Raw genomic sequence first — 12787 nt, forward strand, 5'->3', positions numbered from 1 at the left:
AATAACAGCTAAAGCCTGACTGAGAGGATGTCAGTGTGCTGAGAGAGAGAATAAAGATTTAATCAGTGGTTCTGATACTGAAATAAAATCCAAAATAACTGTTTATGTTGAACTCCACATATACCAAGTTTTTACTCAAGCTTCTCTGAGAGACTACATACTTGTTTCTGAATAATTTAAAAACTAAAATCACATATACACACACCCACCACCCTCCCTCAATATTGGAAACTGGGGGCTGAGGGTGGTGTGCGGCTCCTCCAAACAAACTGTATGACTTGTATGAACAATTGCTGTACTACTCTGGAAGCTCTGGGAACAACTCACTTTGAAGGCACTTAAAAAGAATGCTTGGTACCATTGATTCTAACTGGACATTTCCTGCACTATTGTAAGTTATTTAGCATATCTAATTAGCTAAACCCCTTCTTATAGCAACTTTAGCAAAGGGGATTTGAAATAAAGTAACACTGTGTTTACCCTTGCTAAATCCAACTCAGCTGCAGATACTATTACAAGCTCAAAGTAAATATTTAAGAAAAACACCCACAACCAATGAATAAATACAACAGACTCCTTTTTAACTGTGCTAGTTAATGACACCTGTCTATTTTAAATTCAGGATTCAAGTGCTTTTTAATGAAAGTTAAAATCTTCTCTTTGGGTAGATTCACATGTCAGCACAGGCATACAGAAGTTTTTGTAGGATTTATTACTAGGAGGAACATGGAAATCCAACTAGTATCAGCACCAAATATTTCCTAAGAAAAGCAGTCTTGGGCAAATTAAGCCACAAGCCCGGCAGGTGTTAATCTAAACTATGTCTTGACAACTGTCATTTACAGAACCAGTAGCTTTCCTAACATGCACAGAAGCAAAGAGATGGCATTTCCCTTTCCGTAGTTATGTGCATTCACACCCAAACTTAATCCAAAAAGACTCTTCTGCAAACAGAACAGTAGCTTTGGTATTAAGCTTATTTTATGAGGACCACAGTATGATTAAGGATAATAATGGAATTTTTTTTAAGTTCTTTGTGAACAAGTATTTAAAAATAGAAACAGCTAGTTATTTGCATCTTCCTCATAAAACGTAAGTCACATTATCCTACATTCAGGATAAAAGTATGAAACAATGTAGTAGTTTCATGAACGCATTCCAAATTATTTTACAATATTACAATCCTGGAATTCCACATAACCTGTACACTTTGTTTACTGTGAAAAAGACCACTCCCCCTCCCAATTTAAATTACTACTAGTTTACAAGGTACTTACTGGCTTTGTATTGTACAGTTAAAGATGCAGCATTTTCTAAAGCTAGTGACATATTTGACTAAAAAAAGAGACCGAAAACTTAGTTTTGAATTTTAAGTATCTGCAGCTAACTAAGCACTGTCATTTTATCACTAAATGCAGGTGTGAAAACTTGGATTTGGATGAGAACTTTTAAGAGATTTCGTGGCTTCTCTTCTATGTAAGAACAATAGTATAAGGATTATTAAAACTCAATTCATTGGTATTTTAAGACATCATTAGGCTGCACAAATAACTTTAAAGGACTAAACTGAATATAGGTTGCACTGCCTAGAGGCTATAGTAATTGGAGAAGTCTGGAAGATTATAGGTGCCTTTGCTTCTCTCCTATAACTTGTATTTTAAGGGCATTTAGAGGACAATTTATCTTAAACTATATTTACTGATATCAGTACAATTACACTATCATAAACTACTACAAGAATTCTAAAATTATGAAATAGCGATCATCTATATCATTATTTATTGTTGTAAATACCAAGTTCCTCAAATAATAACCAGTTAATTCAACTGTTGCAGAGAAAGCTTTATTTGGCTAAGATGAATAATAAACATAGCATAAGCTCTAATATGATTATAGGATTGTCTCATTTTATTATCCCTCGGAAAGAACTCTATTTTCACATCTCTGCAGCACAAAGCATTATCTACAAGTGGAATTTGTGTGCAACATCAGCTCTTGGTTCTTCCAACAAAACAAATTGTAAGCTTTCTTAGAACTGGCTCTAGCTACCAAAGAATGGCCAGCACAGCTCCAAGCCCCTGTGTGCTGTTCTCCTCTGCACCATCCCACATACATGAAGCATATTCCCAGCCATTCACAGATACTGGTTTAATGTGCTTCACCAAAAAGGTTTGGCATTCAAACTCTTTGCAAGGAGTTATCCCAATGGGAGAAAAATGAAATCGAATGGAAAAATCTTCCAAGTTGAAATGGACTGGACTAAACTACTATTTTATTCCATGCATAATAATTCCTCAAATATGTCCACATATTTACATATATTTACATGCATAAATGCCAGTACTCACAAAAGCTCCATTCAGTCTCAGCAATGAAATGACCTGTGATACCATGACTATACACAGATTTCAAAGAACATCTTTCTGAAAGCTCAGGCCATCCACAACAATTTCATCACTGTATACTGGTATCTGAGATAAATACAACATCCACTTCCAAGACCTATTTGAATGTCAATATTAATCACACTGTCACATGCACATGTCACCAGGCACAGGGGCTCACTCAAATACAAAGAGAAAATTATGACAGCATTGGTCAACACCAAATTAAACAACAAGAGCTGTCTTTGTATGTAAGATTTTATATTTTCTTTTTGTCATTACAATGAATGAATAAGCTTAATTTAGAATGAAACACCACCTTGTATTTCTACAATCACTAACACCATCATCATCTTGTTAATCGACTCCACCAACAGATGCGATATCTTGCACCCCATAAAAGGCAGGCTAAACAAGGCAATCAATGTATGTTAGAGCTATTATGCAAAAGGGATGAGGACCCACACTACTCCTCTGCAAATAAAATCTCATACTTGACTCACAAAAGTTTCTCAAGGTCAATAATTTAGAACTGAAGTTAATGAGAGAGAGGATTTGTAAAGACTAGAAATAAGCCATCTCACATTTAAAGATTTAAAACCTGATTTCAAGATGGTCCTAGACCTGAGGCTCACTGCCCACTAACAGGCAATTCAAGGTCATGAACACTTTCATTACTTTCATGACAACTGTCCTATCAATATTAAACTTTCCTTACAAGGGGATGCTGTTTAACTCCGCATCTACATGCAGACTAATGCATAAACTACAATGCCTAAACTACATTGGCTCTGATGTGGTAGTGGCACCAGAGTAATTTATAAGCCAACTAAGTATTCTGGTAACCATATCTTCAAGGATATGCTCAATAAAGACAAAAACAAAAGCACCCATATAGGGAGAAAAGGACATTAAAGAAAAAGATTAAATGCTCAGAATTAATTGCACAGTAAGAGAGAATGACTCTCAAAACATTACACAACTCTGTAAAAGTTGCAATATGCTTACTTTTTCAACAGAATCTAATTCCACCTTCTTGAATAGAATGTAGAATAACCTAAGAAAGTTCAACAAAGAGCAACAGGGATAAATAAAATTAATCAAAGAGATCGAGTGCACCCTCAGTAAATTCGCAGATGACATCAAGCTGAGTGGTGCGGTTGACTCACCGCAAGGATCGGATGGCATCCAGAGGGACCTGGACAAGCTCAAGAAGTGTTCCCATGGGAATCTCATGAGGTTTAACAAGACCAAGTGCAAGGTGCTGCACATGGGTTGGGGTAAACTCTGGTACCAGCCCAGGCTGGGGGATGAACAGATTCAGAGCAGCCCTGACCAGAAGGATTTGGGGGTGCTGGAATGGCTGGACATGACCCAGCCATGGGCACTCACAGCCCTGAGAGCCAAACATGTCCTGGGCTGCATCCAAGGCAGCGTGGGCAGCAGGGAGAGGGAGGGGATTCTGCCACTCTGCTCTGCTGAGATCCCACCTGAAGTGCTGCATGCAGCTCTGAGACTCCAGCACAGGACGGATATGACCAGCTGCAGCGAGTCCAGACAAGGGCCAACGAGATGATTAGAGGGATGATTTTAATCCATCTGCATGACAAGTGGCTAACCAGAGTAAGACTCTTCAGCATGGAAAAGCATAGGAACTTGACAAAGGTTTACAAAATCATGATGGCTTGGTCAGGACTAATTGTTTGCAAACTCTTTCAACACAAAGAGTTTTCTTTTCTCTCAAAGAAAACTAGAATGTAGCAGGCTCAAAACTACACAAGAAGGTGGTTAAAGTGATTGTGCACCACCGGATTTTCAAAATACAAAGGCATATATAAGCCCAAGGGGACACTGAGCAAGTTGGTAGAAAAGTAAAATTCCACAGGTCACTGAAATTACAGAAACATCATTTAGCTATGGAAGACCCAGTTCCATGCTAAGGCAAGAGAGTGGAGAAGCTTCACTGACATTTATCCCATCCTTGTGGGGTGTTTCCTGGGGATTTGGTTTGGTCACTGGCAGAGGCAGGATAGTGGGACAGATGAACATTTGGTTTGGCCTGGAGGGACAATAGCTCTTCATGTTTCTGTACCTGAAGACATTTCAAAAACGTTTACAGACAGGAATTTCAGCTGCTAATAACAAGTTTCATAGTTAGCAGCATCTGTCAGAACACCAGCCAAACACCATATCATGAAATAACTAGTATTCTGTGATAACTCATGTCCACAGTTTATCATCTAAAATGAAATCTGACCAAAAGATTGCTTTAGTAATTTTACTATTACCTGGGAAACAGAACTACAGTATTCTAGTTAGAGGAACAACTGCCCCTCTCATTTAAGTGTTCATAACTAAGATGAAAACAATGAAAGCAATGTGTGCCCTTTTATGCATGTGAATTTGCTAGTCAAATACACAACTGGGGATAAGGGGTACTTTTGAAAGGGACAACACTGAATTCTTGAAAATCTCTAACAGGGATTTACACCTGGGAGAGGCAGAATTGAGCCTAAGTCAACATTCCCATAGGAGCTCTGTATATTCCAGCAAAACCTCTTCTGAGATCTCCTGCTTGATATTGAAATACACGTCTGCAGAATTCGGTAGTGCGGGGATTGCTGGGCTCCAGGACGGTTTGGATGGGTGGTGGTGAAGGATCTCTGAAGCCCGGTCTTTAGAGCATATGGTTTATTGTAATGGATGAAGGGCCCTGCTTAGAGTTGCTAGCCGCAACTCGTGGCAGGCCCGGGGAGAGCGGGGGAGAGAGAGAGAGAGAGAGAGAGATGGTGCCAGGTGGGCGTCCCAGCAGGAGGGTCCCAGAGAGAGAGAGTCCGGTCCCTCGGCCACACCTTATCAGGGGGCTTCAAGGTGGGCTGGGACAGGACTTGGGCCAATGGGGTTGCAGATACCTGATACTTCAGGGGAGGGTTACAGGTATGGGATGAACCACACATTGGGGGGTGATACAGAACATTCCATTTGACCTTAGGATCTATCAGAAAGGGGGGATTGCTTTCAGCTTGGCTGTATTATTGTTTTCGGGATGCTCAGTAATGAAGGTTTGGTATTTCAAACCTTGTTTTCATCTCGATATCTGTATTCTCTGATTCTTTTGCCAGGCCATCATATTTATAGGGCCTTGCTATTTCATCTTCCCCAACAAGTAGCTCTGTCAACAAGGGACTCTGCCCCCATAGTACTGACTGCAAAATGGAGTGGTAGTGTGGGAAAGAGGCTGTATTAGGAGAGAGGAAAATTACCCCACAACAATTCCAAATATAGCAATTCTGACTCTGCAGGGAGTGTTTTCAATCACGCCTGACAATTTTGATTTTACAAGTGGTCTATTATCAGAGTCACGCAAATGACTACAACTCCTTACAAGTATCCATTAGAGGAGAGGAAAATGCACCCAAGTTCAGGGCACCAGGAGCCATACAAGGAAGCCAGAATATATTGCAGGCTGAGGTACTCTTTTCAGGCCACAGATTTCTTTCACTTGGAAGCACACCTTAGAAATACTATTTCACTTTCTCTGAACAAAGAGGTGCAGTAACAGACTAACTGAGAATGTTCTCTTCTGAAGGAGATCCAGGCATGTTTGCCCATAAAAGTCAAGAGGTCACAACCTCTTCCTCTCCCTGGGAAGAGGCAAAGATGTGCCTGGATTTCTCTGTCACTTCAAATTGCTGTCAGACAACACACACAAAGTCCAGGTTGAAATCTACTAACAGCTTTATGAAAGCAGCAGGTCAACCTATAAATGAAGCTAAGGAAAAGAAAGTAAAATTAAAGCCCTCCTAAAACAAGGTTTGCTCCCTTCCTTTGTACATGTTCCTTAACATCTCTCATTCTGGGAGGAAAAAAGTATGCCACTTAGTTTTTATCCCACAAAATCATTGATAATACTGTCATCTTTATATAAACATAATAAAGATTCTTCTCACAAATGCTATTTAGTGGTACTTATATAAAATTCAAACTAATTTACTAATACAAGTATTTCTCAAATACCAACTAAGCCATGTCATTACTTTATCCTCCCTCTCAAGAAATGAAGCTGTATAGCCAGATGTCCTTAGAGCTGGCAGGCTAGGCTTAAAGTCCAGTAGGAAACAGATGGCTGCTGGTTGTTGATGCATCAATGTACAAGCACCTAAAGAGTCACTAGAGGACCAAGGTTTACACCATCCTCTAGCAAAAGGTTGCCACCATTAAGGCACTGCACACAAGGTAGTAGGAGATGCATTACACACAAATTTGAAAGATGCAAATGTATTGCCAAGCAGATATTTAATTCTGAGTGGACGGGCAACGTTACTGACAGTACCAGAGACTTTGATAACTTTTCAAATTCAGTGTTAAGTCTTCTTACACCAGAACTAAACATGAAGCCTATACCCAGAGTTTGGAGGGACTGGAAGACTTGTTTAAAGTCACCAATCCAAGCCTTAGATACTAGATAAACTTTCTTAAAAAGAGTTTTTCTATTTTCGTGTGATAATATCAACTTACGACTCATGACAGATTTAAAAATAAATTGTCTTGTTCATCTGCCAGAGCTCACCATCTCTCCAGACAAGTCTGCAAAAGCAAATGAACTCACTAGCAGTAGGTCTTCGGAAATCCAAATTTTCACCTCCGTCTCCAGTCCCTGCTCCTGGGCAATGCAAACACTCTCAACAGCCAAAAGAACAAAAGAATGGAGGGCTTGGAAGGTTTTCTTTAAGTTGGCAGCAGCCCTTAAAGAGACAGGATCTCAACAAATCCTTACTGCTAGCAGTGACCTTCACTAAGCCCTTCAGTACATCTTCATTAAGTACAAGGGCTGCACAGCAGCATTTTTAATAAAAATCGGTCAATGTTGCCTACAATTTCATATTACATTCAGTTTCCAACATTCTCTTCTGGAGTTATCCTGATATATTTCTGCTCCAGATGTCACCCACAGAGAAGACAAAAGCAAATGCTAACATATCCACCAAAGCAAAACCTTTCAAACCCATAAACCAGTAGTATTTGGACCCAGCTGCAAAGATGCTGCAATCATGCAGTTGGAACCCCAGAAAATATTCTTCCAGATAACTCTACTACAAAGATGGAAATTTTGACAGATGGGCAAATAAGTAAATTCTAGCTATCACAACAAGGCTACTTGAGCTCTAAGCCTTATACTGATGGGTCTTAAAGTAAGCCAATTAGTAGCCCTCAAAAATTTATCTAATAATTGGGAATTAACAACTTATGCTCATCAGAAGAGGGACAGTGAAAGGATAACATTATCCACTGGAAGTTATACTTCTCCAACCTGTTGCAAAATACTTCAACTAATGATGAATTCTACAATAACATTTCAAATTTTTTATGATATACTACCAGTGCTCAATAATTGGTGATTTAATTTCTAAACTCCTTTCTGAATAAATACCTTTGGAACAGCTTTTGCATGAGAAGGATTTCTCCAGCCTATCTGCATCATAGAGTCAGTTAACATGCCTGCTTTCTGACTGTCCTCTTCCTACAGCAATTTACTTTTTTCTTGGCTCTAGGCAGCTCTACATCAAAAGAACTTGTAGTTTCCAACACAGAAGCGGGACATGTATGGTTGTCATGCCATTCGCGCCTCAACCATGTTTTTTCTAGGAGTGAATGTGTGGAGGAAGAAAATGTGACACACAGGTCCCAGGTAGAACTGTGACCTGCATTAGGGCGGTGCTGACAGGTAATCTAAGTGCCTTGCCACAGGAGAAAACACAAATACAACAGCTGCTGTGTCACATGCAACACCAGCTCCTCATCTCACAGCTGTAACTTAAGCAGCCATCTCCTCCTTTCCTTCAGCTCTCTAAGTCCTTGCAGTCCCAGGACTATTTGGATACTGAGAAAGGTTTCTGAAGCACAATCCATATGTTAGAGTGATCATTCATTTCACACAGTAAATTAACTGTCACTATCCAGTCTTCGTTACTTAATTAGAGCATTTGCTGACTTTCAGGACCTAGCTGCTGACCCTCTTTGGCTAAGTCTACACTTGAGCTTGGTGTACAGTGCAACAGAAGAGGGTCAATACAGCAAAATCCTGCTGCAGAAATTTCAATGGCCAAACTATGTATTTTGAATGAAGTTTTACAGGAAGTTTTACTTTTGACTGGCTGTTGTCTGGTTCTGTGGACTTAATACTTATTTGTAACTGGTATATGTAATTCCTTTCAATTTCATCTGAAAGGAATTATATTTGTGTGCCTGAGATGCTTCACATCAAACAAAGAACTGTGAAATGGGACAATCAAGAGATACACTCCAAAAGAACACTTTGATCTGAGCTAAACTGCTAATGAGAACAGCCATTAAGAGGCTCTAGATAACCAAACAGATTCTGCATAGTTTCAGGCCTACAGAATGAGGGATAGAGTCCTCTTTTCCTCCTACTTTTTGTCCACTGAAGAAACTTCGTTACCATTAGATCATATCACTGAAATACAAACAATCTGAGCACACTTTAAGGTTTAGGCAGGTAGAGGCATCTATGTCGAGCTATGGAGCAATACACAGTTTGAAGCTTTGTGCTATCATCCAGCTAATGTTAATTGTGGTACCAAAAAGCAGATTTTCAGTGGCAAAAACTATGGCACCAAGAGTAGTTTTTCACTGGATGACAAAGCCAAGCACTGGAACAAAACAAGTCATCCAGTGACAGGGAGCCCAACTGATCTGGAACAGTGCAAACAGCTCAAGTCTATCTTGCTGTCCTCCAGTGGACTAAGAAGCCACTGACCTGAATAGCAAACAAAGTAAAACAGACCGTTTTAAAAGCTTGCCTTCCCACCACAGAATGCAAATCTAAAACAGCAAACAAATCTCATCCATTAAAACAGATTGTTTTGTCTTTTCCTTACTCTACTGCATAGACAGTTTGTACATGTACTATTAACTGTGGTTATTTTTGACAAAGGTCACATCAAGATGGCAATCTGAATCAGCTAGAGACTTCCTCAAACTGCAGGCACTTGGAAGTTGTTTGTATCTTCTGAAACTGGCATTTGGAATAGTCTCAACTTTAGAAACAGGCTACACAAATCTGAATTTTCATGCCACAGAAATAGAAAGGAAGCCACAATCTCTCTCATGAGAAAGCCACAATTGAAACAGTTCCCAAGAGAAAACTGTAATCATGAAGGTTATTTTTCCCTCATTTTAATTTTCAATTTCAGTCAGCAACTCCAGAACAAAATGGACATGTTAGACAAGGCCATTAAAAAGCCAGTCTCTAGTTTATGAAAACTTACCAGGTCAAGCTACACGCAGTGTTCTTCCTCATACTGAGACAAGTCTATATCTCGTTTTTAATAGCCTTACGACAGTTTACTTATTCTTTTTGTCCCACACAGAGCTCCAGGCATTTCAGCATCATGGTAAATTAGAAAACACCTTTAACTAAAATAATCAAGTCATTCTCACTACATATAAGCTATTGCCATTTCAATTAAAGCCTTGACAAAAGGTCAAAAATGGAATAAGAGGTTTCAGAGAGGCACAGTTGTAGGATGACTTTGTAACGGAAGGGCCCCTAAGTTATCTATCCCTGTTAATTATCATGTGGGGACAGACATCGATTATCTGTGCAAACACAGAAAAGGACAGTAAAGCTTTTGAAAAGGAGCACTGAGGCAAATAAGCAATTATTGATTCATGTGTTTGGCAAACATTTTCACCCACTCACGAGAAGGAGAGTTTAAGAGGATTTTCACTACACAGTAATAACAGAGGCAGCCTCTCCAGCTCATAAAAGGGAAGTCAGACCATAAGCCAGATGCGAAACTCCAACAAACACTGATTCACAGCTCCAGTCACACTCAAAGTCATGTAAGAAATGAGCAATTCAGCCATCCAATAAGCCAAGAAGGGGAAAGAGAGGGCAATTATGCCTCTGTTCAACAGAGCGCCATTTAAAGTATTCCTTCTGATTCAGCACCAACCCTTGTGATCAGTATTCTTGGCCTACCATCAATGAATTTAATTACACAATTGTTGAAAAAAACGCAACGTTCTCCCTTCCCTGCTTGCCCACAACCAGTCTAATACAAGTCACAGGAATTAGTCAGAAAGAATGTATAAAATAGCTACCTCCACTTTTGTTTTTGAAGTTCAAGTCACAGAAATATATGGATATTAGCTCAAGCATTACTGAAAATTACATGTTTCCTTTAATTGAGCAAATGGAGCTTAATCTTCTCTATTAATTGATACAATGTGAGGGACTGTGAAAGGTGCACCAGGTGACTTAACATCCATCAGTTACTTCTTTGAGACTCTGGGATATTTTACTGACTGTAAAATATTGTATGTTTGAATCCACGTCATCTAGCATGGTTTTGCCCAATTGCTGGATCTTCCTCTCCTGCTGAGCATACAAAGGCAAGTTGAGTTTCAGCTCTTCCCTAGTTCTGCCTTCTTTCACCTCCACACACAGCTAGCATATTTTAGCAGCTCCGCTAACAAACACACTTGCCAATGCCTGGTAACTCCTTTTTTTTCCTAATTGAAACAGCTGCAGCAACTAATTAATATAGATATTGTAGCAATAAGCACAAAGTTCCTACCATTCAAGCTGATATAAGTGTACTTTAAAGACAATGTTCTTGAACAGGAAGGAATTCAATACAAAGGAAAGAACAGGGCCTTAGCCACATTAAAACAATACTGTTTTACTGTGGCTTGACACATTAGTGACTGGTTTGGGAACGAGATGCCCTCTTCCCTTTATGCCAGGTTTGGGCTTTTTTCCTCCTACATTTGGGGGCTGGTGAAGGGGAAAGAGACTACTCGAAGACAGGAAGTAAGGAAGTTATGGCTCTCTTCTTTCAACTTGTGCTGTCTTCCATAGATAAAGTATTTATTTGCTTTTGTTGTTACAAAGTGAAAATGTTAAGCAGGATTCAAGATCCAAATATATTCTGCCACTGTCCTCCAGAGTCCAGGCTAGCTCCAAGATGGTCCGGAGGCAATGGCAAGAGTAGGGGACCAACCAGGTTAGGGTATTGCCTGGGCCAGAACCTCTGAGCCAGATGCCCAGTACTGGAGATCCCTGGAGGTGTGACAAGGATCGGATAAAGGAGGCAGGAAAGGCTCTCTTACGGTGTCAAGTCCAGCAGGTTTATTAGGTGAGGTGAGGGGAGGGTACACAGGACAGGACAGCCGAAGGGAACACCGGCAAGCAAACCCCTGAGCACTACTGTGCAAGGGTTTTTAAAACTTCACCCCACAGGGGGTGGACATAACGAGACAACCAATGAGTAACTTTTAGGGTGTGTTTCTCAGGGATGCCACAAATCAGGGTAAGGGAAGGAGAGAGGGTTCAATCTGGGATTAGTCCTGGAGGTGAGGGACAGGGAACTTTCTACAACAATGGGTAGGGCTTAGGTTGACAGACAGGGCAAAGGGGCCAGGTTGCCTTGACAGACAGGGCAAAGGGTCTGGAACAAAAGTAGGAGGCAACTTGAGGGGCAGCTGGAAGGGAGGGCACAACTTAGGGAGAAACCAACTTAGGGAAAACATGAGGGACAACAGAATGTACCACTTTAACAATCAACCTAATAGAACTTAGTAAAATAAAAACGAACCGCAACAATATTCCTTAACATAATAAGGATGTGCCTCATTTTCAAAGCTGACCATTTCAGAAGGCTTTTGAAAGAGACACTGTTCTTTCAGATGCCCACATGGCACTATCCATCCCCAAGAGGCAATTAATTTTGGATCCTGACTGATGCCCTGATGTTCCAAGCATATCAGCTACGCATTAAGCAAAGAACTTCATTAAAGGACAGGAATTTAATTGAGTCTATATTCAGGTATGTCTCTGAAAGCTAGAGGGTAAGGCAGATACGTAGTAACTAAAAATGTTTTAAAAAACACAAGTACGACCTCTTTCTGAGGAATTCAAGGTGCATAGCCTACATTTAACTCTCTTCAACAGGAGCCAGTCAGACCACAGGTTCCCTGTTCTGAGCATAGTAAACTCCATCATACAGCCATTACTTCAGGAAAATCTTTCACACTAGCTGTAAAAAGTCAGAGAATAGGAAAATAGCTACAGATATCCAGAGACAGAAAAAGTGCAATATTATCAGACAGCAAGCCTGTGTACAACTTAACTAACCATTTCTAGCCTTAGAAACAGGTACAACTTAGAAGCCAGATCAGAACACATTGACAGGGAGAAGCGCTGAGAACAGCAAGGGTACAAGAGTATTTATTTTCACATTTTCTGTCTAAGTCGAAGAGCCTACTCTTAAGGACTTCTTTGCTCCTGTTTAGAACTTTGCCTATCTGTAACAAATTACTAACCTCATTCTTCAGTTCCTTCTGTTCCTTCAGCCCAATCAGTATGGCTGCTCTAT

The 12787-nt window shown here is 40.1% G+C and overlaps 1 protein-coding gene across 1 annotated transcript in view; it reads right to left on the reverse strand.

Moving 5' to 3' along the window:
- The window catches only part of TRIO (trio Rho guanine nucleotide exchange factor), a 245629-nt gene that overhangs the window by 215603 nt on the left and 17239 nt on the right, over positions 1–12787 (reverse strand). The window lies entirely within an intron of this gene.

Source organism: Vidua macroura, chromosome 1, assembly GCF_024509145.1.
Source record: "Vidua macroura isolate BioBank_ID:100142 chromosome 1, ASM2450914v1, whole genome shotgun sequence".
Taxonomy (NCBI): Eukaryota; Metazoa; Chordata; class Aves; order Passeriformes; family Viduidae; genus Vidua; species Vidua macroura.